This window comes from Geotrypetes seraphini, chromosome 17, assembly GCF_902459505.1.
Source record: "Geotrypetes seraphini chromosome 17, aGeoSer1.1, whole genome shotgun sequence".
Taxonomy (NCBI): domain Eukaryota; kingdom Metazoa; phylum Chordata; class Amphibia; order Gymnophiona; family Dermophiidae; genus Geotrypetes; species Geotrypetes seraphini.
Window position 1 is genome coordinate 27,581,218 of NC_047100.1, and position 15,040 is coordinate 27,596,257.

The window sequence follows — 15,040 nt, forward strand, 5'->3', positions numbered from 1 at the left end:
ACAGATTGTGAGCCCACCAGGACAGAGGTGAAAAAATGCTCAAGTACCTGAATAAATCCATGTAAACCATTCTGAGCTCCCCTGGAACAACAGTATAGAAAATTGAATGAATAAATAAATAGTGTGAAGAGTTTCAGCCTCTGATAACCAGAGCTGGTACTGTGACATCAAAGTGCCTCATTCCACCAATAAGAGCCAACCTCATCAGTGATGTCACAATGGCTTGATTGTCCTAGACTTGGCTCACTTTTACTACATTTTGATTTCTAGAGTGGTGCAGTGGTTAAAGGTTGTGGGTTTAAACCCAGGCTGCTCCTTGTGACCTTGGGCAAGTCACTTAATCCCCCCACTGCCCCGGGTACATTAGATAGATTGGGAGCCCACCAGGAAAGACAGTATAGAAAATGGAATAAATAAATATCTCCCCTGTCCGTCCTCTCCTCTAGAGTATGCATATTCAGGTCTTCCAATCTCTTCACGTACATCTTTTGGCACAAGTCCCATACCGTTTTCGCCGCTTTTCTCTGGTCTTTATACCTCCGTAGCCAGATACAGCCTCCAAAACTGAACACAGAACTCCAGGTGGGGCCTCACCAACACATCCTTCCATCCTCTCTATACAGCCACCGCCTTGTCACACTGTTTCGTCGCCTTCGGATCCTCACCCCACGGTCCCTCTCCCCATCCGTCCATATCAGCCTCTCACCTACAAACCAAGTCAAATACTGCTGAATTCAGTCGCCAAGCTGGCATTGTTCAAAAGCCACCATTCTCTTTTAATAATGCAGTTCATTTTGCTGCTATTCCAGTTCATAGAAACTGCTTGCAATATGTAGGGGCTGCATTTTAGCTTTCCTGTAAGAGGAAGACTTGAAGGCCTCTGGGGCTCAAACCCAAGAGTTAAGCAAATGCCTTTTGAAAGTCATCCATGTGGCTGTTGCATGAGAAGTCTGTAAATTGTTTTCTCCTTGGCTCACTGCACAGTTGGTTGGGTAAAACACCTCAAATAAGGCAACTAGCAATGAGAAAACTGCCCCATCTGATTTCTACACTAGAGAATGCAAAATGCAGCCACAGGATTCCACAGTGTACATAAAAGCTCTTAATTTAATGTTTATTTAATAATATCAGAGTGAGCAACTCTTTGATACTATGAGATTATGCACACCTAAGTGGTGATGACTGAGGTGCCTTTTTTAACATTCAAAATTTAAATTAAGTCAGTAATTTAATGTTCAATAATTTTTATTGCGTTTTAAAAATAAAATATACATAACAAAAATCTCACCTCAGTTAATACATTGTAGCTATATAAATTCAAAGAAATTAAGTCAGTAATTTAAAGAGTGGGTAGGGTTGGGCAGACTGGATGGACCATTTGAGTCTTTATCTGTCGTCATCTACTATGGTACTATATTTCCTTCTCCCTCCCTTCTTCTCCCCCCCCCCCAATTGGGCGTAGCATTTCTCTCCCTCCCTCTCTCTTTGTCACCCTCCAGTCGGCAGCGCAGCATTGCTGCTCTTTCCTTTCCGGGTCCCGCCTCCGCGGAAACAGGAAGTAGGTGGGACCCGGCGGAGAGGAAGGCCTGACTCTTGCTACCGGGAAGAAGCTCTTGATATTGAAGCAACCCCCCCTTATGGCCTGCGCCCGGGGTGGATTCCGACCCCCCCCCCATTCCTTGGTATTCCACTGGGCAATCATTATGGATATCCTAGAAACCCAACTTGGCTTCAGATCACAGCAAGGACAGTTTGGGGAAGCCGCGACTTATAGGCATAAATCAAGCGGAGCAGACTCTCCAACCCGCGCGTACTGAATCGCGCTCTTTTTCTCCGACTGTGAACAATTGAGCATCGCGCGGTATTTAAAAAAAATGTAGTATTTAAAAAAAAATGCGAACTGAAAATGACCTCTGTGTTGAGACTGGGACGTAGCAAAGACACCAGCTGATTTTTGAATCCGGGAACCTCCGTCTCGACATACACCAAGGGGTTACCCAAATTTCTCTAAGGGAGCTAAAGGCAGAAGGAACTCATGAGCTGTCCGCATTTCAGAGGGACTCAGAATGCAGCATCTGGATTATTTGTCCCCAATTCTAGCTCAGAGAAAGGTGAGAAGGATTTGCTTTTGTGGTTGCTTGTACAGAGCTCAGGCGAACAGATTTTGCTGCCAGACATCCTTTTGCAAAGAAGGTCGGAATATTGGCTGATTTCCTTGCTGTGAACAGCTTTTGCAGAGGGGGGGTCTTGCCAATCTCCAGGCCTGCTTCCACCCCTTGAGGCCAGATTATCAGGACCAGGTTGTGCCCATCGAGTTGACATTTCAGCGTAAGCCAATTGTGCCCAGTAAGCAAAACAAAAGGGATTTTAGAGCAGCTGCGCTTCGTCGTTTCATAAAACACGACCAAATCGAGCACCGTAGAACGAGTGCTTGAAATGCCACATGCCAGGTAAAGAGTGAACTATAGAACGGCTGAAAAAATAAAAAATAATTTTGCTGAACTTCAGATCTTTATCGTTTATTTTTGCCAAGGGAACAGATGCTTAGATTACGCCAGTTATTTGGGTGGCGAAACAAAACTGCTCTGTAGAAAAATGTAAGAGATGCCCTACCAGTGGTGTACTGGGGGTGAGAGGTGCCCCTGCCCTCATCTCTGCCACCCGCTCCTCCCCCGGTTTCCCCCTGCCGCGAGCGTGCTCCCATCCCTTCCACCGTAGCTCCAGTTGCTCACTGCCGCGACTAATGACGTAAATGCGGTCCTTGCGACCCTGGTGGCTCTCCCTCTGATGCAATTCCCTCTGCGGGGCAACCGGAAGTGACATCGGCGGAGAGCGGATGCGATCACGAGGAACACGTTGAAGTTGTTGCTCGCGGCAGTGAACCACTAGAGGCACTGGGGGAAGAGAAAGAGTGGCGCGCGTATGGCAAGGGGAGGAGTGGGTCGAGGCGGAGGGAGCAGAGGGGAGGAGAGGTGCTGGTAATCCCACCAACGTGGTGCCCAGGGCACACCACTCCCTCACGCCCCCCCTTACTATGCCACTAAGCCCTACTGGATGAGACCAATGGTCCTTCTAGCCCAGTAGCCCGTTCTCACAATAGCCAATCCAGGCCACTAGTATCTGGCCAAAACCCAAGGAGTAGCAACATTCCGGAACCCCAAAGAGTAACAAAAGATTCTAGAATTCCAAAGAGTAACAACATTCCATGCTACCAATCCAGGGCAAGCAGTGGCTTCTCCCATGTTTTTCCCAATAACAAACTATGGACTTTTCCTCCAGGAACTTGTCCAAACCTTTCTTAAAACCAGCTACGCTCTCCGCTCTTACCACATCCTCTGGCAACGCGTTCCAGAGCTTAACTGAGTGAAAAAAATATTTTCTCCTATTGGTTTTAAAAGTATTTCCCTGGAACTTCAAGGGTACGTCGTCAATAGTATGCAGGACATTGGCACGCCAACAATCCCGCCCTGACATCTGCGCGCCACCCTATTTTCCTCTGTTCAGGGTGAAATTGTAAGTGGAGTGTGGGGGTGTTAGTGGCAATGGTGCACGTCAGCATCCCCCTCTTTGTAGTGGGGAGGCTCCCCCCCTCCTCAGAGTGGAAAATTGAAAGTTTGGAGTTTGCGCGAGGAGGCTGAGAGTTGTACATGAAAGGGGGGTTCTCCCCACACCCCCATCAATGAGAGTGGGAGTGTATTGGGGGGTTCCCCCAACCCCCCCCTTGGAGCACAAATGTGAAGGCAATACGGAAGGACATAGGGCAGTGCATATTTGTCCAGCACGCAGATTTCGGGGTGAGATTGTCGGCGCACCAATGTCCTGCGTTCTTTTGACGGGTCACCAACTTCAAGTGTCTCCTGGTGTTTGTAATTTCTGACGGAGTGAAAAATCGATCCACTTGTACTTGTTCTACTCCACTCAGGATTTCGTAGACTTCAATCCTATCTCCCCTCAGCCGTCTCTTTTCCAAGCTGAAGACCCCCAACTGTTGTAGTCTTTCCTCGCGATAGGGTTACCAGACTTCCGGGGGTCCGGACGGCTTTTCATAACCCAGCCCTTTGTCCGGGTTTTGAAAAGCTTCCTGACAAAATCGCCTCAGGAAAGAGCATGTGTGCACGCGTGGAAGCGACGCGGTGATGTTACGTGACAGAGGCGGAGCTAGGTCCTGGGAGGCATGGCCAAAGGGTCCGGATTTACCTGAAGGAAAATCTGGTAACCCTAGCTTGGTAAAGTTTGGCAATATTTTTTGTCCAACTCCTGCCGGATGTGTACATTTTGGGTCCTTTGTATGAGCAAAAAGATGTAGAATTAGTCTGAGCATACATGAGGAAGATTAGCAACTACTGTGATAATTGTTCTGGGTGCTAGAGACGAAATTGATACCAGGAGAGATGACATTCAGAATGTTACATTTTTAAGACCCACCGGTGCTATAATTCATGCATCTGGCTTTATGGCTTTTATTGGCATTTTCTGTTTTATGCACTGTATTAAATTATAAATTAATTGAACTTTACTTATTTATATATATATTTTTTTAGTGTTCTGCTAAAATGAGATAATTAAAGAACGGCATATTGAAATATCCAGACAGACATTAATAGCAGTTCAGTAGAAAAGAGTGAACGGTACCAATTTTAGGGCTGATGTTTTGGGGGGAGAGGTCAAGCAGGGCCTGGGGTCCTGAAACCACTCAGGATTACCTTAGTAAATATGATTGAGATCATCAAGGCAGATCTTTCGAGTAGTGTTCCCCCCGCGAATTCGCGGTTCATGGTTTCAACTCATTCGCGGTATTCTCCGAGCACCTCTTCCTGTACTAAAGCCAGGCTGCACCAGTGAGGGGCTGCGTTAGTACAGGAAGAAGCGGTCGGAGCAGACCGCGAGTGATTTCCTTCACTCGCCAGCGGTCCAGCTGCCCTCTCCTGCCTCCCCAGGTGAAAAACCGCATTCGCAGTTTTTCAATATTTGCAGGGGGGGGGGGTGTTCCTGGAATGGAACCCCCGTGAATATCGGGGGAGTACTGTATTCATAATTCTGTACTCAATCCCGAGGACTCTCCGATCCACAAATCAACACCTTTTCTCCATTCCCTGTTTAAAGGTAATAAACACAAGACGTACAGAAATCTTCTCGATTACCGCTCCCCACATCTGGAATCATCTACCACTTTACCTTAGAGAAGGATCTACCCAGGAGAAACTTAATTGCTCCCTCAAATACTTCCTTTACACAACCGTGTTCCACAGATAACCAAAATATTTAACCCCCCTCTTTTACGAAACTGCGATAGTGCGGGGAGCCACGCTGAATGGCCCACGCTGCTCCCGACGCTCATAGGAACTGATATCGCAGTTTCGTATAAGGAAACCTTAGGTAGACTAACCCTCTTCTTTAATCCTAGTCTAGGCCTGATCAACACTGGCAATTGCTTCTGGGTAATTTCTGACCCATTCCTGGTGTTTTTCCCTTTTTTTGTGTGCTTTCCTATCTAAATTGTACAGTAGTTCTGCCTTCTATCCTCCCCTAAAGTCTGTCATGAATAATGTCTTTTGTTTATACGTTTCAAAGAATATTTTATTTATACTGTAAATTGCTTAGAAACTTTTTATAAGCGCTTTTATTAAATTTTAATAAAAACCTGAAACCTAATGGGAGCCCACACCTTATTTTCTGCTCTGAGGCTTTGTGTCTGTCACTGGCTCTAGGCAGTGACATAGCAAGGGTGAATGACGCCCGGGGGGTGGGGGGTATCCTTTCCTTCCCCCATTCTTGTTTAATTTTCTCTTGATGTGAACCGCCTAGAACTTACTCTTTCCTTTCTCCACCCTCCTCCCATTTGCAGCATCTTTCCTCCCCTCTCACCCCCCCTTGTGCAGCATATTTCTATCCCCCTTCCTTCCTATCCCTCCTGAACAGCAGAATCCCACCAACCTTCCCACCGTGAGACTGACATACCTCCGCTTCAAGGCCTCCTAAAGCAGCAGGGGTGAAGGTTGCTGAATCGACAAGTCTGATTTTTCCCCCCCCCCCCCCAGCAAATCACGCAGCACTAGTGTCAAGGATGGAGTGAGGGAGTGTCGGGGATATTTGGGAGGGGGGGGCTTTGGGGGTCAGTCTTAACTAGGGCTTATTTTTTTGGGAAACAGTATATTATTATCTTGGGTTTTTTTATCTGGCAAAAAATGCCATTGACCAGGCATTTCTGGAAAGTCGAGCAGCGGCAGGCCTCAGGAAATATAAAAGTGAGGCCACTGCTCGCCCACTGAGCTATTGTTTTGCTTTCTGTTACAAAATGCAGCCGGCCTATTACATGAGCAAATTGGAAGATGTATCCTGGCTCCTTGAAATACTTATACATCACATTAAATACTTTCGATATTGCTTAGATAAGGAAGGATACTCTGCTGTCTATTTAAATTGACACTAAATGGGTTTTCTCAGTAGTGCACTGGTGAGAAAATACAGGATTAAAAGACCCATATTAACAATGCCAGAGAGAGAGAGAGCTGTCATTCATCTTTCCCAGCAGATGATGAAAGCATGAAATACCCACTGAGGGCAGATGCAACAGTACCGAACACGCCTGAATGCTGCTGTCTCTCATCTCCTTTGCACACAAACTCAGCACTTCAGGAACTGTATGAAATTACACAAGGCCGAAGATATCGGTTATCACTTCAAAGCACGGCCATTAAGCTTAATCATAAAGTATAAGAGCATAAGAATAGCCTTACTGGGTCAGACCAATGGTCCATCAAGCCCAGTAGCCCGTTTTCACGGTGGCCAATCCAGGTCCCTAGTACCTGGCCAAAACCCAAAGAGTAGCGACATTGCAGAATCCCAAAGAGTAACAAAAGATTCTAGAACCCTTAAGAGTATCAGGATTCCAGGCAGAATCTCGAAGAACAGCAAGATTCGGGAACCACAAAGGGTAGCGACATTGCAGAATCCCAAAGAGTAACAACAAGATTCTAGAACCCCAAAGAGTATCAGGATTCCAGGCAGCATCTCAAAGAATAGCAAGATTCCGGAACCCCAAAGAGTAACAAAAGATTCTGGAACCCCAAAGAGTATCAAGATTCCAGGCAGAATCTCAAAGAATAGCAAGATTCTGGAACCCCAAAGAGTAGCAACACTCCAGAATCCCAAAGAGTAATAAAAGATTCTGGAACCCCAAAGAGTATCAAGATTCCAGGCAGAATCTCAAAGAATAGCAAGATTCCGGAACCCCAAAGAGTAACAAAAGATTCTAGAACCCCAAAGAGTATCAAGATTCCAGGCAGAATCTCAAAGAATAACAAGATTCCGGAACCCCAAAGAGTAATAAAAGATTCTAGAACCCCCACAGAGTATCAAGATTCCAGGCAGAATCTCGAAGAACAGCAAGATTCGGGAACCCCAAAGGGTAGTGACATTGCAGAATCCCAAAGAGTAACAACAAGATTCTAGAACCCCAAAGAGTATCAGGATTTCAGGCAGCATCTCAAAGAATAGCAAGACTCCGGAACCCCAAAGAGTAGCAACATTCCAGAATTCCAAAGAGTAACAAAAGATTCTAGAACCCTAAAGAGTATCAGGATTCCAGGCAGCATCTCAAAGAATAGCAAGACTCCAGAACCCCAAAGAGTAGCGACATTCCAGAATCCCAAAGAGTAACAAAAGATTCTAGAACCCCAAAGAGTAGCGACATTCCAGAATTCTAAAGAGTAACAAAAGATTCTAGAACCCCAAAGAGTAACAAGATTCCAGGCAGCATCTCAAAGAATAGCGAGATTCCGAAACCCCAAAGAGTAGCAACATTTTGTGTTACCGATCCAGTGCTAGCAGAGGCTTCCCCCATGTTTTAATAACAAACTATGGATTTTTCCTTCAGTTGTCTTGTCCCCTGAAGAAGGCAGTTGTTCTGCCGAAATCTAGATCCTTGTTGGAACTATATATAGCAATATTTATAGAAATACAGCTTACCCTGGTTGTTTTAGGTACATCAGCCTTGCTCTTTTTTCTGTTTGCTTCATTGGGCAAAGCCAGTCTCCCTTTTCCTTGTGTTTGAATTTATAATTCTCTTCGAATATAATTCTTTGTGCTTGGAGACACTTGAGAGAGTCCCGGTTTAAAGTCATCGATCAGAACCGTTACACCCTGAGGCAGCACTAATGTGAAACGCTGGCCATCGTTGGTGTACCGGTCGGTCTTGTGCGATAAGCTGATGGTTTTCATCTATCTTTAAAGCTTTAATTCTTGTTTTGTACCGCACAGAGCCTGGTTTACATTGTCAGGGGTGGGTTTTTTTTTTAAATGCCTATGAGGGATAGCCTGAACACCTTAAATCCCTTGTGTGGATGGTCGTCTGAGGCTTTTTCCACCCTTGATTATTATTCCGGTTCTGTGTATAAGCACTGTTTTATTACCTTGCACTGTCTGTATCAAAGAGTTATATATTGTTTGATTGATTGAATTTATAATTCTGACATATATTCAAAATATTGTTTTTACTTGTTGATCCAATAATGGTTTCCAATGAAGCCTCGGGGCAAAGCCAATGGCCCAGCTGGACACATATTTTAGCGCTTTGGGGGTTCAAGGCATCTAGTTACATTGTCTGAAAACAATTTAGGTGGGGGTTTATTTTTATTTTGTTTGTTTGTTGCTGAGCAGAGATGATATCTACAGGGAATAAAAAAAAAAAAATACAGCACCTCCGACTGGATTGGTGTTTCAACCCTGATATCTGAGCTCAGTTTTCCCCCCCTCGTTTCTTTGATGCTAGTCGCAGGGGTAGGGAACTCCGGTCCTCGAGAGCCGTATTCCAGTTGGGTTTTCAGGATTTCCCCAATGAATATGCATTGAAAGCAGTGCATGCAAATAGATCTCCTGCATATTCATTGGGGAAATCCTGAAAACCCGACTGGAATACGGCTCTCGAGGACCGGAGTTCCCTACCCCTGTGCTAGTGGAAGCGCTTGGTGTATGTAAATAAATAGATATTGACTTGTGTACGGTGTATTGCATTTATAAATTGGAAGGAGGAAAAGTTCCTAGGTGGAGGCGTGGTGTTTTTCCCTACTGGGGTAATGGTTTTAAACATAGAAACACAGAAATAGACGGCAGATAAGGGCCACGGCCCATCTAGTCTGCCCACCCCAATGACCCTCCCCTACCTTTCTCTGTGAATAGATCCCACGTGTCTATCCCATTTGGCCTTAAAATCAGGCACGCTGCTGGCCTCAATCACCTGAAGTGGAAGGCTATTCCAGCGATCAACCACCCTTTCAGGGAAAAAGAATTTCCTGGTGTCCCCGTGCAGTTTCCCGCCCCTGGTTTTCCACGGATGCCCCCTTGTTCCCGCGGGACCCTTGAAAAAGAAGATAATAAGAAAATATACATAAAACATGTTTTTTTACACATTTAAAAAAAAATACTCCAAGTTTACGTATCTTATAAGCTGCATTTTGACTTTGGGGTTCTGAATTTGTTCTAATCAGATGTAGATAATAGAGATATACGTACCTACCCAAGGGGGCTTCCAAATCTTGAAGTGTCTTTTTTATTTGTTTTTTTTTTTTTAATCTTAGTGAAAAAAGGGGATAGTATGTTAAAAGACAGCTTTGCGATACATTTGTCTGACAAAAATGGCAAAACAGAGTTAACAAAGCATGGTAAAAAAACATGATATGACCAAAAGGTAGCATGGCGACTATAATACGACTCAAAAAGATAAGGAAAACCAAAACTGTAAATAAGGTGATGCTGTATCAACTCACGGTAACTAGTCACCTTTAAGCATAATAAACTTCTAGTTCGGATGTGGCTTTCATTTGGGCCACGCCTTGATTGGACGTCAGCGCGTTGCTGACTAAAGAGCGGCCGCTCTATTCGTTGGCCGCTTGTGCCGTCTGCGGGTTCGGGTGGTGGAGTCGGGACGGGACTAAAGCGGCCGGACCATCGCGCATGGACAAAGAGCGCAGGACGTCAGCATTAAAAGGTAACTTTAAAGTGCTCCAAGGGGGGTGGGGGATAATCCCCCCCTCACTTTACTTAGAAATGTTGCCGTTGGGGTGGGGTGGGGGTGGAATCCCCCTACTTAAGAGGAAACTGTAATTTTTCACTAAAACACTGGGAAAAATTACACTTCCTCTCTAATGGGGGGGGGGGGGTTCCCCCCCTCCAAACCCCCCAGCGCCAACACTTCTAAGTAAAATTGGGAGGTTCCCCCCCCCACACACACACCCCCTCTTGGAGCATTCTAAAGTTACCTTTTAATCTGGCGTGCCGACGCCGTGCGCGCATTTGTCTTAGCGGCTTCCTCCTCGCGCAACTGTCCCGCGCGCTTTCGTCTATGAACCCCCGCGAACGGGTGAGCTGGCTCCGTTCTAAAGAATAATCTCGAGCAAGGCAAGTGTATGTTGATAAGGGGTTCAGTTTATTTACACACTGAGGGTTTATGATGTGTTTTTGTTTTTTTTTTTAAAATTTTACTTTAGTGTCCCCGCCTGAAGAAGCTCCAATTCGTGAAACTCGAGTTGGGAGGGGTCGAGGGAAGTTGGAGGCGGCAGTTTTAGAAGATGCATTTAATACAGAGTAAAATGACTGGAGCAGTTACGAGACGGGCCACAGTGTTTCCACCGTTCAGGTAAGAACTGAGTTTTTATTCAAGTATTCTTAATTCTGAGCTTCTGTATGGCTACTAATGACTGGGGAGTCAATTCGGAGCGGTTTGGATGAGCTTCTGTAAAAGGTGTTACAATACAGAGTTATTGTCCAGACAGACATAAAATAGGAGAAAGCAGTTTTAGCAAAGTGGGAGCTAGTTTCTTTCTAAAATTCCCTTGCAAAGTGTCTTGTAAATGATAAAGCTGATAAATTTGTTGTTTTGTGGATCCGTCACAATTGGAGAATTTCTTGATTGATAAAGTTGTATTGAAAGTTTCAGATACTAATTGAGGTGCTGAGGAAGATTAGTGACATATTGGAATTGGCCATTTGCCTGTAACGGATGATTATATATTGTTACCGGTGACGGGACAAAAGCGCGCCAACAATTTGGCGTAAGACATCAGCGTGCCGCCTAAAAAGTGACTTTTAAAGAGCTCCAATGGGGGGTGTGGAGGGAACCCCCCCCCACACACACACTTTACTGTTTGCGCTGCTGTTGGAAGGGGGGTGCAACCCCCACATTATAGAGAAAAGTTAACTTTTTCCTAAAAAATCGGGAAAAAGTTCAGTTTACTCTATAATGGAGGGTTCCAACCCCCCCAACAGCAGTTCAAAGAGTATGAAGTAAACCGGGGGGGGGGGGGGTTCCCCACTCACACCTCGCGTCAGAGCTCTTTAAAAGTCACTTTTTAGGCGGCACACTGGTGTCTTGCGCCGAATTGTCGCCGCGCCGAAGTCTCACGCATGAATGACTATGAACCTTGTTACCTATACAAATTTTTACTGTCTGCATCGAGCGGCCTGATTGATGTTTTAATTTGAATTCTAAGTTGTTTCCTTCAAATTGTTTTTAGTTTTTTTCTTGATCTTTTGTTATTTATATAACAAATGTTAATAAAATATAAATTTAAAGAAAAGAAAAAGCCAGGGGAGAAGCGCCTTCTCGCCCTTACTATGCCACTGGTGGCAAACGTTGCATGACAAAACATGGCGTGGTCAGACATACTACGGTGGGACCCTACGTGCCACTGTACATGCCCGCTTGTCCTTCCGACCTCGCATCCTTGCTGTGGTTAAGATTTATTTTAAATTACGATTGCTGAGCAATCTTAAATCTTATTTTTCTGGGGCCAATTTTAAGCGCACTCTGCAATCTGTAGTGTTCCCCAGTTTGGACTATTGCAATTTGATTTAAGTTTCAAGTTTATTCAGAAATTTTATAAACTGCCCCATCAACCTTCTAGGTGGTGAACATTATGTTAAAAAAACATATATGGGGTGACTATACATCCTTTGGAAACAACAGAAATAATTCAAAACATAGAAAACAATTCAAAAGACAAACAGAAGCAAGAGGGAGGAAGGACAGAACTACAATTTATCAAGTAAGAAAGAGAACATATAGGGAAAAAACAAAAGGGAGGGTATAAAAAAAAAAACACCCCAAAAACTAAATTAAAAAATAATAATGATTAATTAAAACTACGTAGCCCTAAAAAGGGCATTTAGGTCTCGAAAGCATCAAGGAAAAGAAATGTTTTTAGTTTTGTTTTAAAATGATTAAGAATTGACTCTTCCCGTAAGTGGACAGGAATATTATTCCAAAGAGATGGCGCAGATTCTGTTGGATGTTCCCAAGAGCGCGATTCATGCGCTACAAAGTTGCACAAAACTCGATTATTCGCGTTCTGTATGGTATTGGGAAACTTGTCCGCGTGTCTGATTTTTATGTGAATCTTTGCTGGCTGAAGATTGATTTTAGAATACGATATAACTTACCTTTGCCTTCATGGAATGGCTCCGGGATAATTGATCAACTGTATATCCGTAGTTTACGCTCTGCTCAAGCTGGAGAGTTACATGTTCCTGGGACGTTTCCTATGATGGTGTGTGGGTTCAGGCGAGGCCTATGTCCCGTCTTTTGAGCCGCTAATCAGCGCTGGCGAGTTCTGTCCGCTCCTCGTGCTCGTGTCGTCGCACTGCGGAAACGTCTTCACTTATAAATTTGTTATTTAACTGCTTTGGGGTGTTTAAAGGGCAGGGAAAGATTTGGTGGTTAATGTGTGGGTCTTTCCTCATCCTGTTTGGCACTGCTGCTCATGTTTAGAGATTAATATTAGGGGCTGCTACACAGCAAGCAAGGTTGACAGTCACAAGAATTGGGAGCGTGCAATGCCATTCCATTGTATATTAGAAAGCAGAAAGATGTGATTGTTTTAAGAGTCATCTTTTTTTGTGAAATAAAGCAAGAGAGAACACAACCTCGATAGATTCAAGACTAATTTAAAAACATTTCTTTTTAAAGATGCTTTTGATTGATAGTTTTCCCTCTTGGATTTAGTTATTGAGTTGATTATGATTATTGAATTTTACATCCCCTACCTTGTGTTTTTTCCCTGACTATTCTATTTTTAATATTTTGTAGTTCTATTCCCTTTTTCCCCTTTTTCTTGTCTGTAAAGTTTTTTAATAGTCCTGTTTTATTTTAAATTTATGTTAAGTATTGTTTTACTCCTTAATACTGTAATTTTAATGTTTATTATTTATGTTCATCGCTTTGAAGTATGATTAAGTGATTAATCAAAAACACTAATAAACTTGAAACTTGAAGGGTGATGAGCATTTTTACTGGGTAATTAGTATGATTTGTTGATGAAACTTATACATGTGTGACTTATGGCTGTTAGTAATACTTACTGTGAATGGGGTATTGTAACGCACCTTATTAAAGGAGGAGATATACCTAAATAAACTAGAAATATCGGTGGTGGCTATACATTATACCACTGGAATGGACGTAGGGCTGACCACTTAGCGACCCCTTTGTGACCCGATTTTCCTCCGACCCGATTCATTAACCTCTTTCCCGATCCGATCCGCCCCTGCAAATGAGGGGGGGAGAACGGCATTCAAATGTAGGCAGGCCGCGATTCACTAAACAAATCTGGAACGCCGACTGGGCTGGCCGATCAACAAACGAAGCGACGGCTGGGGACCAGTGGCTCCCGTGCTTTCCAACTGCATCTCCTGCTCTCTGCCTGGATTCTCCTGCTCCGACGCTCCTCTTGCCGCCCTGCTCTCTGCCCCGAATCTCTCCTGCCGCCCTGCTTGTGCCCCGAATCTCTCCTGCCGCCTCGAATCTCCTCCTCTCGCCGCCCTGACTCTCCTGCCTTTCCCTGCACTGCGAGCCCATGGTTTTAACCCGCGGGTTTAAAGTGGGTTAAAACCATGGGCTCGTGAAGAAAAAGAAAAGTAAAAATAAATAAATAAATAAAAGCATGCAGAGACCATCTACAGCAGGGGTCTCAAAGTCCCTGCTTGAGGGCCGCAATCCAGTCGGGTTTTCAGGATTTCCCCAATGAATATGCATTAAAAGCAGTGCATGCACATAGATCTCGTGCAGATTCATTGGGGAAATCCTGAAAACCTGACTGGATTGCGGCCCTCAAGGAGGGATTTTGAGATCCCTGATCTACAGCGATCCCTGCAGTTGGGCGGGGGGTAGGGGGTGTGTGATTCCAAGCATCCTCTTTTGCATGAGGATGCATCGTGAATCAGCCCCTCCCCCACAGACCCGGATCGGCAGGTCCGTTTAGTGAATCTAGGCCTTAATACGGTAGAAGATTACATGATGGGCGAGAGTACGTGGCATGGTAGGATGAACCACATTAGCATCTCTTACCAGGAAAAAGTTGGGTCGAGCCAGAATAAATCATTCTTATAAAACAAATTGAAAATAAAGATGAGAACTGAAACTACAGTGAAGCTGTTGCAAGGAACTCTAATTGAGAAAGTAAATGGCAGGCTTTAAATGGTGCAAAACGCAAAAAAAAAAAAAAAAAATTAGCAACGTGAAGGTGAAATTTATGCTGTAATTAAGGATTCAGCTCAGCGTAAAATGTACACATTTATTTTCAAATGCACTCTGGTTTCCCAGGGCCTCAGACAGCCTTTCTGCTGCAAATGATCTTAACGGTGACAGGCGTAATTGAACGGAGGCGTTCCTACGCTAATGCTTGAGAATTAGATACCGATTCTGCTTGTCAGAGAATAACAAATATTTCCACAAGAAATAATTTGCAGATAATGTTGACGTCTGCGGCACAGTAGAAATCAAAGCCTCTGGAGTATTTAATTTGTCCAAATTGAAGCCTGTGGAAGCCCCTGCTGCTTAGGTGGGGCCCATTAAATCCTAAGTGGATGATTGGCTTGGTGGTTCAGCTGCCTTGCCAGACAATGCACACTGAGCAAACTCCAGGGAATTAGGTGCACCAAAATCATATAACATGTTAAACAGAATAGAGCACGGCGCGGTGGTTAAAGCAAGAGGCTCAGCACCCTGAGGTTGTGGGTTCAAACCCCCTCTGCTCCTTGTGACCCTGGG

General features: G+C 44.4%; 1 long non-coding RNA gene across 1 annotated transcript in view; it reads left to right on the top strand.

The window, feature by feature from the left end:
* The first annotated feature begins 1,474 nt into the window (after window positions 1–1,474).
* The window catches only part of LOC117351104, a 219,694-nt gene continuing 206,128 nt past the window's right edge, over window positions 1,475–15,040 (top strand). The window contains exons 1-2 of the long non-coding RNA XR_004537326.1: window positions 1,475–2,450; window positions 10,485–10,633. This is a non-coding gene — a long non-coding RNA (uncharacterized LOC117351104). The remainder of the gene's footprint in view (window positions 2,451–10,484; window positions 10,634–15,040) is intronic.